The following is a 21,119-nucleotide window of genomic DNA, read 5'->3' as shown; positions in this document are numbered from 1 at the left end:
TAAACCCTCAGAGGCAGATTCCGAGTGTAATCCATTAAAACAACTCCCTGCATATCCCAAAATTTGCTCTCCTGCAGTCCTGGATAGCAACTCTGCTGTCCTTTTTTCTCATTACACTGAAAATTTTATACTCTGCCATTTCATAATCCAGGGGCCAAGGCAGCCACAAACCACCACATCCCACAGAAGTCCTCTGCTGCCCACAAAGAGCAAGTCTAGGAGGGCATCTTTGTGAGTTGTCTCACTGAGTGTCTGTGATGAGAAGTTATCTCCTAAGGAAAGTCAGGAATTTCTGAGATCTGCTCATCTTAGGAGAATGACATTCCCAGCTGGTGTCTGGGAAGTTGAAATCATCTTCCACAGGGATGAAGGTCCAGAAATTTCTCCTCAGAGACTGTAGAGTAACTCGCTGATGCTGGGCCATCAGTAATGCACAGCCACTCCAAATTTCCTGTCTTTTCCATCCTCCTCAGTCCTCACTCCAAGGCTCTGAACCACATCATCACTAACTGCAAGGGCTGTACAATCCAACCTCTTCCTTTACACCTCACCTGCCTCTCCTGAGTCTGTACCCTCCATCCCAGCACTCCCAATGTGGGATGCATGCCAGGTCTCACCAAAACCAGATTATCAGAGCTCTGGGAGCCTCACAATGCGTCCACTTCACCTGTTTGTTTCTTCCATTTCTCATACAAGCAAGCGGCAGCTGGGGAAGGGTCTGAAAAGATGTGAATATTTTAGGGGAAAGTGCTGGAGCTGCTCCCTCTTCCCTGTGAGAATGAGCAGTTCAGCCACTCAAAGAACCACTGTCAAAGGTGTTGGCAAGAAGTGGGTTTTAATATGAATTTATGAGAGTGCAACTTTTATTAGAGCTCAGTGGCAAAGGTGACTCTATTACTTAGGACATGGATGAAGCACACATAAGGAAATCAGATTTGAGTCAATTTAGGATGATTTACACAGAGACCAGAGATGCAGAGGGTAAGGGGGTAAAAGATATTGATATGAAAAGATAAGGGTGCAGAAGAGGTTAGAAACTCCTAACCATCAATCCTAATTTAACATTTTAAAAGTGACTCAAGATTAGCTACAATTATAACGGTGACTTAATTACAGATTCACGTTAAGAATGATACCACAATCAATTCACATGGGTGCACTCAGACAAAGGGATGCACACATCAGTCAGTGTTTGTACAGAGATGTGTACAGAGCTCAATCCACCTCCATCCGTCTATATGTGATGCTCAGGGCTCCATCCAGTCTGGAAGTGACCAAGACCAGGCTGGATGTGGCTCTGAGCAACCTGGTGCAGTGAAACATGTCCCTGCCCATGGCAGGGGGTTGGAACAGGATTATCTTTGTGTTCCCTTCCAACCCAAACCATTCTATGGTATCTATCTATATCTGTATTTATCTACATACCCCAGGAGATCTGAGACACTTGGCACTCACCTGTCCTAAAAAAAAAAGGGAGTGTCTCCTTAAAGAAAAAGGCCACTGGAGCAGCCAGGTCTTTCCCTGAGTCAGCCAGGAGAGCTGAGAATCTGGAACTGGCTGAAAACCACTGCTCTTGCTGGCCCCATTCAGGTTTGAATGCTGCTGTGGTGTGCAGAGACCAGCCAGCCAGGGGCAACAAAATGTGAGGAGGAAAAGATTGAGGAGGTGGGTGTGACTCCGGGGAGAATTTCTGGATGTAACTCAGCTTCTGAACAGGGAGTTTAGCTGCTGCAGAAAGGCCACGTTCTGCCTTTGAGCTCTGCTTGCCCTGTTCATGCCCCAGGAGTGCTGCTGAGCATGAAAGGAGCTGGGGTCCTCACATTCCTGTCCCAGCCATGGACTGTGACTGCCCCACGCCCAGCCCTCTCCATGGAGCAGGCTGGATACCCCTGGTGGGCTTTTTTTCACCCTTCTTCTCCTTTGACAAATAAGTTTAGTTGCAAACACAGCAGAAGATGATTCCAGGCCACATAACCAAGACGAATTTTAGGGAAATAATAAAAGCCACTACCACCTCCCTATCCCACTGGATTCCAAAGACTAGCCTGAATAATAAGCATAAAGTAGGAACAGAAGGGTAATACACAAAGCTGGCAGCCTTTTGATTCCAGCTGAATTATGAGTCAGGTCCCACAAATGGCTTCAGGAGGGCTGGAAAGCCACTGGCATTATTCATGATGCTCATTAGCTGCCTGCTAGGACAAAGGCAGTTAAATCTGCTGTCAGCAATTCCTCAGCTGCAGGGAAAGCAGGGAGGGATTTGACATCTCCCTTCACTGGTACCAGCATCCAGCATTTCACAGCTGAGTCCTCGGTGATGATGCAGCATCAACATATTCAGGTGCCTTCTTCAGCCTGGGCTCTTCCAGCTGGGGTTTTTGGGCTGTGCTGTTGACCAACAAAGCTGTTTGAGTGTAAAAAACCAACTTTATTAATGCTAGTAAAAGACTGAGCTGTTTAATATTTAAAACATTTCGTTTGCTCAGTCACTACTATAAAAAAACCCAGGTGTCCTTGTCAGTAAGAACAAACACACCCAAAATAATCAAAGGCACACTTCTAGAGGTCATCTGTGTTATTCCCTGTATCTGAGTAATTCTTCAGTGTTCTTGAGGCTTTTTAACTCCCTTGACATAATTCAGGTTCTCCTAGCAGACAGTGAAGCAGCACTGGCTGCAACAGAGGTGCCTTGGATGGGTCAGAGTGACAGGGAGAGATGAGGTTTCCAGGTGTGTGGTGAAATTTCCACGTGCTGCTGGTTAAATACACAGGGTTCAGAGCTCCTGAGGGGGTGGGTTCAGGGCAGGGCATTCCAGAGGTCTCCCTTCAGCTGCCAAGGAAGCCCAGTGTGAGCTGTTCCAAGGAGCTGATCCTGCTGGAAACCACAGCTAGCCAAAAATGGGATTGCTTTTCACCTGGACCAGTTCCCTGAGCCACGAGGGTGCCAGGAATAGTGCAGGGGCAAAGGGCTGGAAGGAGGGCACAGGTATTTAAAAAATTGCTTGGGACCTTGTAAAGACAGATAGTGAGATCCTCACTTGACACAGACAGATAAATGAGATTAAGGAGTGGGTTAATCCCGCCTTTCTCTTAGGAGCAGGGACATGGTGATTTTGGAATGATCCTGGAGGAGGGAGGTGACTTGTCCCCCAGGCCCTGCCTTTGGGGAATATTCTGAGAGGGTCTGGGTGGAGCTGATTTATCCCAGCACAATCCACAGGGGCTGTTTCATTGCCTGTCAAAAGGCTTCCTGCAGAGCAGAGGAAGGCATGAAGTAATAATGATGCAATAGCTGGGAAATAGTGCAGCTGCTGATTTATTATATCAGTAGGAAATGTTTGGCTCCACCTTTGCCCAGCTGAAGTGTTCTGCTGGTGGCCAAACCTGGGCTAACCAGCCCTGGCAGGTGAATGGATTCCCTCTTTTGCTCTCAGTGCTCCAGGGAGAAGGAACTTCTCCTTGTTTCCCCCTTCCCAGAGACCCCCCAGAACCCCCCAAATACTGGACTGCTCTTCCCCTCTCTGAGGTGAGGGGTGCTCCTCCCTGCCTGAGATGGAGGGTTCTGGATAACCCCAAGAGGTGCCTACTTGGAAACTCAGAATTATTGAAGATGAGTGAGGAAAAACCTTTTGAAACAAGGGCATGGTGCACTGGAAACGAGCAGGAAAATATCAACGGTATCAACTAGACAAAAATGCAAAGAGGGAAAAAAAAAGGCAGTTTTAAATGGAAAGAAAACTCTGAGTTTTGTTTCCAAATGTTCCAAATGAAATTAGCTTTATTGTGGTGTATTTAATAGGTGTAGAAAATGTAGCAGGGGAGTTATTTGCATTTTCCTGGTCTGTCATGGTAGTGCTGCGCTCAGACCTGGGCTCTGAGCTCCTATCCCAGGCACCCCAGCTGGGCAACTCTCCCAAAGCAGAGCAGGACAATGGAGTTTGTCCCTCCTTGCTAAAAATGGTGTGTCCAGGCCATCCCCACCTACCCCTTCTCCTTCCTCCCAAAGTCTCTCACAAACATTTGAACTGAAGCTGGTGAGTTTTCCCCTGAGAAGTTAATGACTCTTCCCAGCCATAAGAGGAAATTGTCCCAGACTAAACGAAATTAATCTCAAAATGGCCAATTGTCACTATAATAGAGATGCAGAAACGCAGGACAAATCAGAACAAAGTAAAAGGCTCCCCTCCTTTTGAGAAAGCTCCCTCCAGTCTGTCTGTCAAACATGACCTTGCTGTGCAAAGCCTTGCACGAAGTTGTCTAAAGCTTCAGCCCCCATGGGACATCCCAATTCCTGGGTGGTGCTGCTGTGGCAGGCTGGGAATGCACTGGAATCTCTCCCCAGGGTGCTGGGTAGTCAAGAATTTCAGGTTGTGCTTCAGCAATTAATGGGCCTTACCCTGAAGTGCTGATTTGGAGGACACAGGACAGTCCTGGGTGCTGTCCTGAGCACAGGAGCTGCAGCACAGAACCAGAGTTCTGGGGAGGAAGAGAGCAGCTGGCTCTTGGAAAGCCCTTTTATCCTTTTTGCATCCCTAAGTGACATTTTTGATTAGCTGTTACACTGCCCGTGGGGGCTTGCAAAAGGCCAAGGAAAGGCTGAGAGAAAAGATCTGCAAAGTGGTTCCCATTCTAAAATTAGGAGACTCAATCCAAAGCATTAACTCATGACCTCAATGATTATAAATTGATTTTGGCCTTGATTTATTATTCAATGACTGAGGTTTTCATCATTTTTCTTGAAGGCTCTTACCCCACCTCAGAACTGTGAGGTCAGCCTGGGGAAATCATTTATAAGCCCTGGGGAGGGAAGATGGAGCAGCCAGAGCTCATCCCAATTTACATTATCTTGCCAGTGCTTGTGTGAGCACTTGGGAGTTTCTTCACAGATCTTTATCTTTACTTTGGTCATGAGATCCCCCAAACCTTAACCCTGAAACTAACCCTGACAAGCTTCAATAAACAAAGCCAAAGGGACCCAAATTGGATATCTGGGACCTTAAATTTATGACCCTTCAAGAATGGTGGAGTAACCAGAAGATAGAGAGGAGATAAAGGCCTGGAAAGATGGGAACTCCCTGTTAGAAAGGTGATAAAAGGACTAAGGAATGTGGGCTGGATTAGCATGAAGAGCAAGAGATTAGGACACCTCTTGGCGTTCTCCAACCCTCAGAATTTCCATACTCAGAGGATGGTTATCAAAAGCTGACAAGGCCTGGGATGGAATTCCTGACTCCTCAAGGCTCCACCCTTGCCCATTGAGAAATACCAAGTCATTTGAGGTATTTCACTGAACTTAAGGGGAGATTTTAACAGGAATGCCTTTATATATTTAATCCTTCATCCATTTATTTCTCTTTGGTTTTTTTCCCTTGTGTGTTTGCATGTATTAATTGATTTAAATCCCTATAGCAAGTATAGTATAAACACTGGGATCTCAGATCTGTAATTAAATCATTGTTGTGACTGTAGTAAATCCTATTGATTCACCCCATAAATGTTTAGTCGATGATTAAGTGCTGCTAAATAAAGTTTTTTAGATAAAAACTCTTGATGAAGCCTGAGAGTAAGATTGGACCTGGCTCACCTGAGCTTTATCAGGGATTTAAGAAAGCAAGAGAGTTCTCTCTGATCAGTGGGAGGGTTGCCCTTAACCTTTTGCATCTTCATTCTGTGTGTAAATCATTCTGAATCAATTCCAACTCAATTTTCCTTTGTGTGCTTCATCAGTGCAGTAAGTAATAGAGTGACCCTTGCCATCAAATTTTGTTAAGTCCCACTTTTACAAATTCATGTTTAACCCACCTCTGCTAATACCTTTGATGGTGAAACTTCGAGCAACCTGAAACCACTAATGCATGACAAAGCAGAGTGGGCAGGATGGCAGATGATGTCCCTGATTCCTTAAAAAAAACAGGGAAGGAATCCAAGTCCTGAACCCTCAGAAGAGTGCACTTGTGATGGCTGGAAAAGCTGGAAAGCTGTGGAAGAATACCTAAAGGTCGCCAAGGAGGAGAATGGAATTATTTGTAAAATGTTAGGCAGCCACCCAACAGCTGCCTGTGAATTCCTGAAGAATGATAATAAAAGGGAACAGCACCTAAAGGAAGAAATAGAGGCAGGAAAGCAGCTAAGAGTAAGAGTTATCATTGTCTTTAAAAATTGGGCAGCTGCAGAAACAGGAAGAAAAGGAGAAGAAATGAAAAGTTGCAAGGAAAGTTTGAGGTGATGAACCTGCAGTGTCCTGACCCCTCAGACACTGCACAGATTAGAGAAATAACATCCCCTGAAGAATGGATGGAAACACACAGGGTGACCCTGACAATAGTGAAATGGGGAAAGACTGATTAGGAAGCCAAACTCAGTAAAAAACCAGAAGAATCTACAGGACCTTGGGGTGGAGTGGGAGAATTGTACCCCAAACCTCACCCCATGAAATCTGATAACAAGCAGGGTGACATCCTGGGCTGGTGGAACAGATAAACTGGAGAGGAGAGAGCCTCTGTCCATGCACATTAAATCCTTGAGTGAGCTCTCCACAGCTGGTATAAATGCTGCCTGTGTGCAGCCTGTGCATGATATTCCCTCTTGATATTCCCATTTCAGCAAATGTGGATCACAACATGCTGAAGGCATTAATTAACAGCCCCTGCTGTACTCAAACCTTAACTCAGGGGCTTGTGTTTGCTTCTTTCTCATCCTCTGTGGGATACTTAGCAGCAAAAAACTCCAATCCATTGTTCAGCACAGCCTTTCCCTCATTCCTGAAATTCCCTAGCTTTGTTACCTTCTCCAGTAAGAGCCTCCAATGATATAATAACATCCCAGAGGGGTCCCAAGAGTATTAGACAGTTACAGAAATGGGGAAAAAAAAATGCAAGTCATGTTCCCTGAGTTTTGCTTTCATCTGTCGATAGAGAGCAGTGTTAATGCTGTTCTTTGTCCTTGTAATGGTGATATATTCTGAATTTAAATCTGAATTCTTATATTCCTGCTCTCCTGTGGCCACCCCCCAGCTTTACCAGGGCAAGTGTGTGTATTTTGGGGCAGGGATTTGAAACCCTGCTGCCAAGCAGGTGATGTGTATTGCAGCTTCTCTCCAGCCTCAGAGGGATCCTCTGTGCAATCATCTTTGCCTGTTGAGGATGCATTTCTTGTCAGGCACTGGTAATTCCTATAAGGAACATTTAGATCTGGTTCTCCTTGAGTCACCACCAGCTGATTTATTGCAATTCTTTAATACGTTCCTGAAATTCCTGATTTGATCTTCTCCACACACTCCTCTCTGTGTCCCAGTACTCATCACTTCACTTCTAATTCAGTGACATTTATTTACCTTCCCTCTTTCCCCTGCTTTGGACCCACGGTGAAAACAGAGAGGAGTAAAGGCTCTGTGAGATGCTGTATTTTTCCCCCCCGTTGTCATTCTGAGTTAAAAAATAGCCACAGGGCAAAGAAATGGCGATTTCTAATTTAGTGGTAATTTGCTAAGGGGAAAAAAAAGAGTAATTGATGCTGTTAAATGTTAAATTTGTTATCTGTTTAATTACTGTTAGCTGGGATTCTTGAGGACCTCATTATCTAAACATCTGGTTTTAGAGATGCAATTCTTAAGGTCTCAGATGCTTCCTGCAATTATCTAGCTATGCCTGAGAACTCATTAGCATATCCCAATAATCAGTGCAAGGCAAGTCAATTCCTTCTGTTGTGTAAAGCCTGAATGATTAATATGTTACCTGGGTAAAGGACCACAGGATGGGAGCACTCCCTGCCTGCCCTGGGACAGAAATTGCTGTTTGCTCCTTAAGATAACACTGGGCTTCACTCAGGCAGGTTCCCAGGGTAACCCAGACTCTATCCTGCAATGTAAGATCAGCTACTTTCATCAAATCTCTAAAAGTCTGGGCGTTTTAATCATCTTTCCGTCAGATCTCAAACGTGCATCATTGATGAGCTTAATTTCTGCAGTCTGTACCAGCTCACCTCATCACTTTAATACCTGGAGAAGATGAGGCAGTGTTGGTTGTATTGGGGGGTGAAAGGTCAGGTTTAGTTCCTGCTTTTCCATCATTTCAGCTGGTTTTCTTGCAAGAAAAAGGCCCTTTCTCAGCCACATCCCCTGACATACTGAGAGCCCCGTGGCTGCAGACTGTGTCAGGTCTGCAGCTCTTTACCATTTCAAGGCTCCTGTTTTGTATTGCTGTGGTCACTCCAAGGGGCTGGTGAGTGCTGTGAGCCCAAAGCAGCTCTGGGAAGCTTCTGGCACCCTGAGTGTTACTGACAGGCTTTGAAGCAAGAAGCCTGTGGCAACCTGAGCAGACAGAGCCCAGCTGTCAGTGCTGGCTCACCTTGTGCTGGTGACACTGTTTGTGTGCTGCTCTCCCTGCTCCATCTTCACAAGTGGAGCTGCTAATTACCTCCTGCCACTTGTTACCCTGTAAATCCTGACACCTTTCTCACCCATCTCCTGCAAGTGTAGTTTCGGGGGGGGTTGCAGTGAGAGACCATTCTGACATCCCAGGGACAACCTGACCCTCAATTAATTAACAGTACTTTCAACTCTAGCCCCATTTTAGCGGATTTCCAATAAACTTTAACGACCTCCACCCTCCAACGATCATTTCACTTGAGATTTAATTTACTAGAGGAACTTCCTTCAGAATGTTAATATGGACAGAAGAGAGGAGAACAGCTTTTAATCCGTTCATTAGCAGCAGTGTAGCAGGTATGATATTGATGCATATGCTCATTAACAGGGGAGAGCTTTGGTATTCAGTGTTGTTACAGGCTGGGTGGCTTCCTGACTTGGAATTCAACCCACTCTGTTATCCAGCCTTTACTGGCCAAACTGGGTTTGGTTTTATTGATGGGCTTCATTAAGGTAAATGTTGAGGATTCTTACCTGCTTCATGCAGATGTTTTTTTTTTTTAGCTGAGTATTTTTTTGGGGGTAGGGGTGTGCATGTACATGAGGACGTGAAAAGGGGTTGAACAAGCTTTTGTGACCTGAGAGGGGCAGGAATGCCAGCTCGAGGGTATTTAAGATGGGTAGCAGGAAAACTTGATGATTTCTCCATCAATGCAGGACTTTGTGTGGTTTTGTTAACAAGTAAATTGGTATCAAAGTCATCTGATGCTGGTCTGCTTCTCTTCTCACAACTAGAATAAAATGAGGGTCTGAAAAAGGAAAAAAACTGGAGTGTTGGGTATCCAGGAGGCTAACAGCAGTGTGCTTTACTCAGTGATGAAACTCCAAGCCTCTCCTGTGATATCAATCAGAGAAATAATGCAGAGGCAATGATACACCCACATCCAGGAGGGATTCTTCAGCCAGCTGGGGATGGTGACTACCACTAACTGATTCAGGGTTCAGCTGGTGGAAAAGCTGCCTTTTACAAAAAAATTATCATTTCAAACCAAAGTTTGCCTCCTCCCCCACAAGTCTGCAGGAGATTTTTTTTTTTTTTTTTACACGTGCTCTAAACTCTTACTGAGAGAGCACAGACTGGGCACTGTGTGCCTGCAGGGGAACAAAGGGAATCCAGGGCCACTGGAAATTTTCTTACCTTGTAAGAAATTAACTGGACTTAAACACCCAATGAAGCTGCCATGAAATCTGACACATTTATCAGAATTTCGAAAAGCTCATTCTTTTATACCCCGGGCATTTTGAAATGAAGAGATTAAAGTAAAAGGTTTTGTTACATAAAATGGAGAGTGCTTTCGTAACTTGATTTCAAGGTACATCAGCTACTTTGGAAGAAGCATGTTGGACTTCTCTCTCTTTATTTTGCCTAGTAAGGACCCTTGGGGACCCAGCCCAGGCTCCATGGAGAGTGGATGTCTCACCCTGCTCCTGCTGGCACCCCTGGGAGCAGCTCTCCCCCACCGCAGGGTGACCTGCAGCTCAGACCTGGGACTTCAGATGATCCAAAATCAGCCTTCTTTTCACATCCCCTGCTTCCACAGTCTCCACAGAGGCCTGCCAACCACCAGAGCTTTGTTGACCTGCCAGAAACCTCCTGTCACTGCCAAGTTGCCCAAAATGAGCTTCGGAGGCTCAGCCAGTGGTGCCTCGGGCACAGTCGCAGAAGCAGCGCTGCAAAAACCTGGCAGCTTTTACAACAGGACAGCCTGAGCAGCTTCAAGATGCCTTTTCCTGTGACCTCTGCTATGTTTAATAACTGGTCTTCTCTTCAGTGTGCCCAAATATGGGGTTTTCTCCCTTTTTTTTTTTTTTTTTTTTTTTATAAGCTCAGCCGCGGTGTTTGCTCTCAGAGCAAACCAAAATGATTTATGTTTATATAAATGGATGGCTGCTCACTAGGGAATGCAAAGGGTTAATCCAAACTGCTTCTGCTTCTGCCCCCATCCCCTCCTCAACCCACCCTTCTCCCCTTCTGTGCCCCAGGGGCTACTGAGGCTGCCAATGCTCAAGGCTGTGCCCAGACCTGCTGTAAATAACTCCCAAAGTCTGGCAATTCCAAAAACCTCCCCAGGAGCCTCCAGTGCACTTCACTGCATTTCACCTGGTCACCAGCCAACATCATTCTGTCCTCTGGAGCGAAAGGGACAATTCCCTTCTCTCACTGCCAGGCCATACCTTAAACATCTGTGGGGTTTTACATCTCTGCTTGGCCAGGCTAGAGACCTGGGAGAGGTTTTGTCTCTCCTCATCAACCCCTGCCTGCTCCTCTGACCTTTCTTTGCTTATTTCTGCATTTTCACACTGTCTGCCTTCCTAATAAACTGGTCTCTCTGGAGATACCATCATCAGGCCAGTCCCACAGGGACACACTCCCCTCCCCTTTTCCCAGGGAATGCCCCTGCAGAGCATCTCCAGCAGATGTGAATGAGCAGAGTTCACAGCAGTTCAAGCACCAGCCTCAGACACAACAGGCTCTGTTCATCACCTTTGCCACATGGCATAAACCTGATGCACTGGTAGTCACTTTTTTTTTCGTTTTTTTTTTTTTTCTTTTTTTCCCCCCAAACTTCTGGGTCCCTAAAAGCATCTGACTTAAAACAGAAGTGCTTTTAGCTCACTAAAAGGCTGGCTGGATTTTTTTTTTTCCTTACCTGAAAATGAAATATTGATGCTATTATGATATGGAGTGGAAATCTGCCATTTGGATTCAGTGGGGCCGGAATGTTGAGCTGTATTTTAATGTGGGAAATTATTTGGCTTTTGGAGGAGAGCTAGCTAAGTGAAACAAAACAAATCATGTACTTTAAAAAGTGATGTGATCCTGTGTGAATATGTGGTGCATATCGGATGGCTTTGGTCTTTTAGATGTGCTGTAACTACAAGCTGATTTTATATATGTTATAAACTATTCTTATAAATTCACCTTTGGCTCTCCTGAAGGATCACCAGAACAAAAGGTAACTGTTCTCCTAAGATTAAAAATGTGTATCTCAGGAGAGGTTTTTGCAACACATTTAAAAGAAGGGGAAAAAAAAGGAATGTCAAAACAAAATGTAAAATCATTACCAAATTACCATTTCAAAAACATTTCCTAATTTCTGATTCAATAGCAGCACTTTCTTGTTTTGTGAGGGAGAGGATTTTTCTCTCTCCTGACTTGATCAGGAAGCTCTGCATGAGTGTCTGTGGCCACAACTGCACAAAACTGACTCGTTTCAATGGATGCTTGTCTAAACAATGAAAGATCAAAACTGACTGATCAGGTACAGGAATCTTGGTATAATTAACTGAGAAAAACGACAAGTCATCAGAAGGAACTATTTTCTGATACTCCTTTCCATTACTACAATATTTAGGAAGGGGAATGGAAGCCATTTGAATTTCAAGTGACTTCCTGAAAATTCCTGTGCTGCTGTTGGATAAAACCCGTGAAGGTTCTGTGACTGCCAAAAGCAAACCCAGGGCTTGACCCCCTGAGCAAACAGCAAACTCCAGCAGCCAGCAGCAAACCAGGCCTGAGAAAATAACCTGGTTGCCAGATTTTCTCTGAGATTCTTCTTTTTTATCTGAAGTAGGAAGGCAAGGAAGATGTGAGCAGGGGCAGTGAGTCCCCCTCGTTGACACTGATGGTTCTCACCCATTCTTTGGGGTACTTATTGATCTCGCACTAAGGGAAAGGCAACACAGCTACTGCCCTCCAATTTTCTGGAGCTGTTCCTCTGACACCTTTCCCCAGCATTGAAATCCATGGAGTAGATGCAGATAAATATTCCTGAAAAAATTTAAAAGGCAGGAAAACAGAAGAGGGCTGCATAATACATTTAAAGAAGCTCTTTTTTTGCTATTAAACCTCGAGATCAAGGAAACAATTATTTGGTATCCTGTGTTTCCTTGCTGTGCTCTTTGGTGGGCAGCATGCAGGGGGAACAAGGTTGTTTTCCCATCAGCATAGAGCTCAGCAAGTGTTGGACCAAGCTTTTATTAAAATAGCTGCGAGTTATTTTCCACACAGATCCTTTCTCCAGGCTTGGACCCACACTGGCTTCCTGTAAACGGATGAATTATTCTCTCTGTCCTGCACTGTTGATTTTCATCTTCTTTTTGCCAGGGTCTGGATTAAATGTTTGAGATGGTATTTCTTGTTTGGACTCAGATGTTTATGAATTCTTACCTACATTAAGTCTCACAACTATGAGTTCTACAGCACTTCTATCTAAGAAACTAAAAAATGTCTTCCTATCTCTCTCTTTCTACAAGACCTTTTAAGGATAAACTGTCCAATTAAGAAATGACACCTAAATTATTTTTACTTTTAACCCAATAACCAACAACCTGTGGCTTGCAATGCAGAATTTTCTACCCAATTACAAAATACCACCCAAACCCATGAAGAAGAAGGTGAAAAAGAAGGACTGAGCCTACACCCTAAATCCTCCATCTTGCTTTATACATATATTACTATATTTAAAAACCTCAAACTCTAAGTTTTCCACCCTGTGATATCACACACTTCTATTCAAACTCCACACCCATAATTCCAGTTCTATGACTCAATTTTAGAAGCCTTCTCCACAGCCTCAGGTCAATGCAGTGTTTGCTTGGAGGTCAGTGCCTGTCAGCACAGAGAGTCTAAAATTCTCAGTGCCCAGGGTCCCAACACCACACCAGGAGGCCACAGCTGCACACAGGGAGTCAGGGCTTTTACTCATCTGGGACTGCCAGGATTGGTCCTGCTTCCTTGGGAAATGCTATCTCATGATAACAACAACAACACATTTCCTGTGACTGCGCTGCTTTGGGCTGGGGCAGAGTTAATTTTCTCTGCAGTGGCTGGTGTGGGGCTGTGTTTTAGGTTGGTGCTGGAAGCAGTGCTGATAGCACAGGGGTGTTGTCCTGGGGTGGCATTTTCCTGTTCATATCCCCAATTGTCTGTTCTGTTTATGCTGCATGTTAAGTTCTGTATCTTTGAAAGTAACCCTTGGTAAGTAACACTTGTGTGAATTAACCAGTACAGCCTTGCCCCTGATGAGTAACAGCTCCAAGGATGTTAACATCCAAGAAGGATGAGTGAGCTAGAAGAGGGAATTGGCTGGTAGAGGGGAGGATCATCATGAGGAGCAATCTTGGGGAGCACGAGGCAGAGACTCATGAAGCAGGATTCTGGAGAGAGAGAGAGAGAATCAGTGCTGGGAGGCTTGTTCCAAGAGTGAAGTGGGAGAAAGATGTGTGGAGTTAGTTTTGAAAACAACATTCACTCCTCTGCATTCCTGCTCCTGGACTGTGCTCATCTGAGGCACAGATACCTGCTTTGCTCTTAGTTTTAGCTGAGGCAGAAAAGCTCTCTGGACTGGTGTGTTGTTTTTTGTTTTGTTTTGTTTTGTTTTTTTCTTTTTCTTTTTCTGTTTAAACCTGCCCTGGACTGAAAAACCCAGAGGAGCACTAGGAGCTCACACCAGAGCCTGGACCTCTGGGGGGACTGATAAGAGACTGTATGAGCTGAACTACCCACAGCAAAGACTTTCTGAATTTAATGTCACTTCAGAACAACAAAAGGTTTTATTGTTTCATATTATTTGTTCTTTATGCTTGTGGACACTTGGTTTGTTTAAATAAATAGTTTTTTCCACTTTTTTTCTGAGGAAATTATTTTCCTGGACCAGTTGAGGAGAGGGACTATTTGGGTTTGCTTCCCAGAGAGATCCTATTCAGGTTTTTTCTCATAAATTTCCCCTAAACCAGCACAGGGGTGTTTTAGCTGTGGCTGAGCAGCTCTCACACAGAGCCAAGGCCTTTTCTGCCCCTCAGCCCAGAGAGGGAGCTGCAGGGGCACAAGGAGAGGGGAGGGGACACAGCCAGGACCCCAGGGATGTCCCACACCACATGGGGCTGTGCCCAGCATAGAGAACTGGGGGGAGATGTTTGGAGTAATAATTTGTCTTCCCAAGTCACTGTTACCTGTGACGAAACCCTGCTGGCCTGGGGATGGCTGAACACCTGCCCATGACAAGTGGGGAATGAATTCTGTGTTTTGCTTTGTTTCCATGACCAACTTTTCCTGTTGAACTGTCTTTATCTCAACCCAGGAGTTTTCTCACTGTAACCTTTCTGTTCTCTTCCCCATCTCATCTCGAGGGGAGTGAGCAGGTGCCTGTTTTGGGGTTGCAACAGAATCCACAACTCCTCCTCACTGTGACTTTTGTCCCTGGTAAGGCACAATGAACCCACTCTTGACATTTAAATCCCAGAAGCAGGGAGTGCCTGGCACACACTGCAAGCCCTTACAGTGCAGCTCACACTCTATTTTAAATTACTGAATGCCGACTACAACACTTACAAATAAGGATGAACACATAGAAGTATCACCTTTTTTTCAGGTCCTCTTTTCCTATCTAAATTTTGAGGCATTTAGGCAGGGTTCCCACCACGACCAACTTTTAAAAGGTGTGTTCCTAAAGAGCAACCTGCTTGTCTGCATTTCCCTCTTCTCCCTCAGGTAGTGGTCACTGGTAAATTCAAAATCATTGTTTTTTCTTTTCATTCTGCCCTCTTTTCTATCTCCTTATTCAGCACAGGGGGCCTGGGACAGAGACCAGCCACAATTCAATCTCCATCTCCTGCTGTTCATAACTTGCCTTTGTGACAGGGCTTTTGCAACAAGAAGGAAAGGAATTTATCCAGTTGCTGAAAATAAGGGAAGAAGACAAATAAGGAAAGCACAGACTGGAGCTTTGATTGTCCTGGATTTTGGGCATCTGGGAATGTCCTTTCAGGGGAAAGCTGTTTTTGAAAGGGGGATGTTGGGGAAGATGAATCAGGGAAACCTTATAGATATGATTGCTTAGCAAAAGATTCTGAAAATATGAAACCTATAATCGAAATAGAAATGAAAGCTGACTTTGAGTTGTAGGATACTGAGTCTTAGTTACTATATAACCCAAAAACAATAGTCTAGCTAGCTGAAGGAGAATCCCTTTTGATTGAACAATACCTTTCTGCTGGCTAAAGGATCCAAAGGTCAATGCAGCAAAACAGAAAAGTCTAAAGAGTAGTTTTTAGAGTTTAAAATATAACACAGTATGGTAATGTAGTAGTTCTTACAGGCTGCATGTAGATTCTATAGGATTTTGTGTCTTGTGTTGGTTGGTCTCTGTAAATTAGAATATTCATCACAAAACGAGATATAATGTAACAAAGACTTCTTAACTCTCTTAACTCTCTTAACTCTTACTCTCTGAACTCTCACCCTTCCTCTTCCCCTACTCTTGCTCTCCCCTGCTCTCTCCCCCTGCCCGTTGCTCTCTCTCTCCCTTCTCTCTCAGCTCTCTCCCTGCTGTTCTTTCTCCCTCTCTCTTTGGGACTTCCCTCCAGCTGAGGCTGGTGGCTGAAGGCCAGGCCCTTTTACCCTTGCAATAAACCCACGTGTTCTAGAATAAACAGGTCAGCAGAATTCCTTGTCCCAGCCGTCCGCGGATTCGCCTACAGGGGAAACTGTACAGGTGTGTGGGAGTAACTACCTCCAGAAGTAATACTGATTTCATTTGATAAACCTTTTAAATTTTAGGAATTTTGGGAGGGAGGAGGAAGAGGTGTGTTCTGTGTGCTGAGAGGTTTGGTTTTCAATATCTGCACTGTGTTATTTTCAACAGGCAAGGACAGCATTATGGTCATGGCATGCAAGGCAGGCACTCAGAGACTGACCAAGAAAGACTCCAGATTCCTGCTGCAGATGCTGGACATGTCTAATTGCATTCCTTGGAGGATCTCCCTCAGTTCCTGTGTGTCAGTCTTCCAATCAGAGCTGGACAATGTCAGCAACATGTTTTTAAAAATCATCTCTGCTCTAGTAAAAAGTATTTTCTTGGCTCTTTGTCCTTCTGAGACTTCCCCCTCCCCTTCACTTTGTCTCATTTTTCCCTGTAGATTGGCTGATTTGCCAATTTTCTGTTTAAAAAAAAAAAAAAAAGAGAGAGAGAGGAAGAAGTTGAAAGCAAAAGCTGTTTTGTTTCAGAGTCAGTTAACTGGACAAAAATTTGTTTGTCTCTATTCTTTAGCAAGGTTGAATACAATATTTAAAGAATTGAGTGAGGAGGGCATTAAGTGAGGTATGTGGAGGTGATGGATAAATGATTTCTCACTTCTTTTTCTTTTTAAATATTAAAATGCACCTGGAATACAAAGATTCCAAAGGGATGTCTCAGGAAATGACCTTGGGAAATTTGAGATGGGCACAGGTAGATTCAATAACAAATGAAAATGTATTCTTGTTTGTGCTCTTTCTTGGGAATTGAGATGGGGAGGCATTTGGAGGAATAGCTGGAATACAGATAATGCTGGTAATTTGTTTAACCAAATTAATGCAGGCATGGACTAAGGAGGCATTGGATTTCAAAATTTTATGGTTGAAATCATCACAACTTTGCATATGTTTTATATCCCCTGAGTCACTCTTATTTTTCAAACACACCATGAAATAAAAAAAACCCCAAAACTGTGCAAAGTCTGCTTCAATCTGGGGAAGATGTAGGGAAGCAGGGGAATGAGGAAGGGAGAAGAAAAGGCCTGGGATAACATCCAGAACTCTTTGGCTACAGGGTTCTCCATCTGCAGAAAGAAGAAAAATGTCTTTCCAAAGTGAATAGCACACAAAATGCTGAATGAAGTGAGCATAAGAGGCTCTCTCAAATTAACAATTATTTGGTGAAAGGAGTCAGATTTTTCTGGGCTGGAGTGAGCTGGAATGCTGAAAAAGCCTGTTGCCAAATATTACATCTGCAGGAGAACTGCTGCTGCATATTTTATGGTGATCTTTACTAAGGTTCCGTGGCAAGTTGCCTCCTGGGATTCTACCCCAGGGGTAGAATCAAGTTGCCTCCTGGGATTCTACCCCAAAAACTGACTAAAAAAAGATGAACACCAGTACTCACAGTCTGGTTTTGGGGTGCTCTGGCCACTGAAAGTAGGAGAAAAACAGTAGCTACCCTCACAGTCAAGGCATGGCTGTATTAATCCTCCAAGGTGTGCTGGATATGGTGCTGCTGAGCAACTGGTTTTCACAGGTCTGCAGACTGGGGCTGTTTATGTGCACATTGTCCACCCTAGAAAAGATTACCACTGAAAAACAAAAAACAAAAAACAAAACAACAAAACAAAAAAATATACCCTAAATCACAGAGTCTACAGCAAAACTCATTGCCTTTGAGATAGGGGTCAGTTCTATAGATGAAAAAGTCAGATGTAACAAGTTCTGTTTCTCCCTGGGAAATGTTACTGCCCCATATCAGTATCTGCTGCTTTTCTCTGAGGTCCAAGATGCTCATAAAATGAAGCTGTCTACCAGACTTTTATTTACAAAGCTCTGTACTGCTTTCAGTTGTGTCTCAAGATGCTTTCCAACTTCTGGCCCGGGGCTGGGGATAGGAAAGAATTCCTGCCTTTCTCAGAGCTCTCTTTAGTTTTATTTTAACAATGAAGCTTCAAGCAGCTGCCCTGGCCCTGTGCACCATCTCTAGGGCTGTGCAAGGAAGTGAAGAGGGAAAAGGGGAGTAAAAGGAGATTTCTGGAGCAGCTGCCTTGGCCTGGCTCCCCATCAGCTGCTCTTGGCAGCCTTCAGATGGGCTGAGCCATGGAGAGCAAGAGCTGGAGAGCAGAGTCTGAGCCAAAACCAAGGGGACAGGTCTCCTTCTTTGCCTTGCGGAGTTGGGACAAAGCACTTTTTATCTCAAGGAAGCGTTGGGATGAAATATGCCCCCCACTAAAAGGGTCAGGCAGAGCAAAAGCTGCAGGATTTGTGTTTTGGCCAGCTTCCCCTCACTGCTCTGCTGAAACTCCAAGGCTGTGGCAGAACTGCTGTAATTGGTGCACTCTTGAAAATGGAGAGGCTATAAATAGCCAAACAGAGCTTGAAGTGGAGGGCATGTCAGAGTTGGGTTGTGTTTTTTTTTTAAGTGCTAGTTGTGATGAATAGAATACTAATTAGTCTGGAAAAACAACATTATTTGGTCAGAGAGTTCAACAGCTGCAGAGTACTGCCTTACTTTTATTTACCTCCATCTAAAAGCTTTCTCCCTCTTTTCTCTGCTTTCCTGGTTTGTTGCTATGGATCAGCTGCCCGTTCCAGGTAGAGGAAAAGTCTATTTTAACTGGCTCAGGTTTACCTTCTGTGCCCCAAGTGGGTCCTTCCCTCGCCTCCTCCTTTGTTGCTGCTCTGACCCTTGGGTCACTTGGGGTGATTTCAAGGGTTTATGCTCCCCTCACAACCACAGCTATGATGCAAAGCTGTGAGACTTAAATATATATATATATATATACACATTTTGGGGGGTGTGTGTGGAGGTGTACTTTTATTTAATTATTTTATTTTATTTATTAATTTTATTTAATTTATTTAATTAATTTTTTATTTCCTCAAAGGGTTGTCAGATTTATTTTTTTTCCAGGCTTTTATCATTCATTTCAGTAAATTGAAGGTTTGGCCAGTCCCTGACTTCTCTCTTTCCCTTTTTTTGTTACCAATAGGTAAGGATTTTTTCTTTTCATGGTGTCTCCTACCTCTCGTTGATAGACTCTCAGGAATACATGATATGAGCCATGAGGTGCCTCAGACAATTCCCTTGGTGGCCCCAGAGCTGCTTTGTCTTCTCCTTGCCTGGCTTCTCTTTCCTCTGCCAGCACATCCATCCTGCCACCCACCAATCCCAGTTAATCTTTTTACTCCTGTGTTAGAGTAATACAGTGAAAGGGCAAAGAAAAATCAATGAGAAGGGCTTCACAACCCATCAGTAAATCAGATGAGAGTCTCAGCAAGGCGGTGAGTAAAGCATTTAACAGATTCTATGAGCTTCTTCTCCTGAATTAAAAGCTAATGAGAAATGATAACTGGAAGGCTCTAAATTATCTGTGCTTACGTCTGGCCATAAAAACGAAAATGTGAAGCAGTCCCTTTACAAGGCACTTGGGAGGATGATGGCTTGGGGAGGGAAGTTAAACATCTTCCTACAATTAAACAACTCCCTCAGCACCAGAGCTGGGACAAGCCCCTCTCTGGGGCTGAAATTTCACCACAGGAGAGAGAGCAGCTCCAAAGCCTGGAGCAAGTCCTGCTTGTCCTGGTCTCCAGGAGTCCCTTAGCAGATTCATTCTGTGCTGACAGAAAGTCCCTCCACACCAAAGCCATGGCTGGGCTGTGGGTAACACTCACCCACCAGAGCTCTGAGCTGGAATCCTCCCAGGGAGTGGTTTTTCTTCACAGAGGTATTTCTGTTATAGGATGGGTGGGATGAGAAAAGGTCAGCTCCTTTAACTCTCCCCCTTCTTCCCTCTTTCTCCCCTGTCTTTTTTTACTCTATAAAAGTCATTAATTTCATAAAAAGACTCCACAAGCTGTGGAGGTCACACAAGTGTCTGGACCTGAAGGAGGAATCGTTTCATTATTGGAGGGTGAAAAACCTGTTAAGGTGCAGGTTCAGCTTCTCTGTCTCCATAGAAAACTGTCTTATTGCCAACTTCTGAGATTTTTAATGAAATTTTATGCGTCATGATACTTGCTGGTAGACATTACCTAATCTCAGTAGTTTATAAACACACTTCATGTGGCTTTTTCCCCATAACTCTCCTCACAATAAGAAAACACACACAAATGCATTCTGTGTTTTGCAAAGTGTCTTCAGCCAAAAGTGGACTGGACAACGAGCAGATAACTGGACCTCAGGGATGACTGTCAGATGTGTTTGGTGGCCTTCTCTCCTCCTGTGTGTGACCATGGAGCACCATCTGCCTGGAGGGACGTTGTGCTCTCAGCTGGGTGTGATGTGACCACAGCAGGGGCAGCTCTGAGCTGCTGGTTCTGCTCCTCCTGAGCAGAACAACCACATCACTCGTGCAGTTCAACCACCCTGAGCTCTTGCTGAGTTTCTCAGGGCCTTCAGCATCCCAAGCTGAGTTTGGTCAAGGCCAGCTGAGAAGCTGTGTAATTTAAAGGGCGTTCCGTGCTGCTGACCCGTAAAAAAAAGCCTGAATCCTTCACAGTTTGCAAACTTGCCAGGGGGAGGAGAAGGGGGAGGCTGTCATTATAATTTTGTGTTTATCCAGCCCCCATTGTGGAGGGCTTTGGGTCAGAGGGAGGGTCACTGCTGTGGTGGTGACATGGAAGATGAATAATTGGTAATGTGACAGGGTGAGCAGGCTGACACACGGGCGGGAGGCGACAGATGGTGCTCAGAACAAGTTCCTGCTGCTGGAGAGAGAGTAATCTGTTAAAATCTGTAGGGTTCGTCGTCTAAGGGTAAATAATATGTTTTTACCTTGGGGCAATGAGATCTGGCAGGGCAGCAAATGCTCTGTGATCATGTCTCTGGTGCTAAGTCGGGGTTCCTTGGATGTTTAATCCTTTTTATTTTCCAGTGACCCAACTCCGGAGAGATTTTCTGACTGAGCAAGCACTCTGACTCCTGTTTAGGATGATGACCTGTCAAACCATCAGCTCTCCAGCTCTGCTCATGTCCCTGTCATGCATCTGCCAGCTCTCCAAGGCTCTGCTGCTGGGAGCAGAGGCCTCGGGGGTACAGCTCTACTTTGTGAGCAGCTTTTCATTAGCAGCCCATTTTAAGGCTAAAGCATGAGCTGTATCTTTGATTTGCTTGGTTTCTTCTTGATGTGACTGATTTTGCCCGGTTTTGTGTTACTAATTAATAAGTAA

This window comes from Sylvia atricapilla, chromosome 2 (assembly GCF_009819655.1).
Source record: "Sylvia atricapilla isolate bSylAtr1 chromosome 2, bSylAtr1.pri, whole genome shotgun sequence".
Classification (NCBI taxonomy): domain Eukaryota; kingdom Metazoa; phylum Chordata; class Aves; order Passeriformes; family Sylviidae; genus Sylvia; species Sylvia atricapilla.
Note: the sequence above shows the minus strand (reverse complement) of the source record.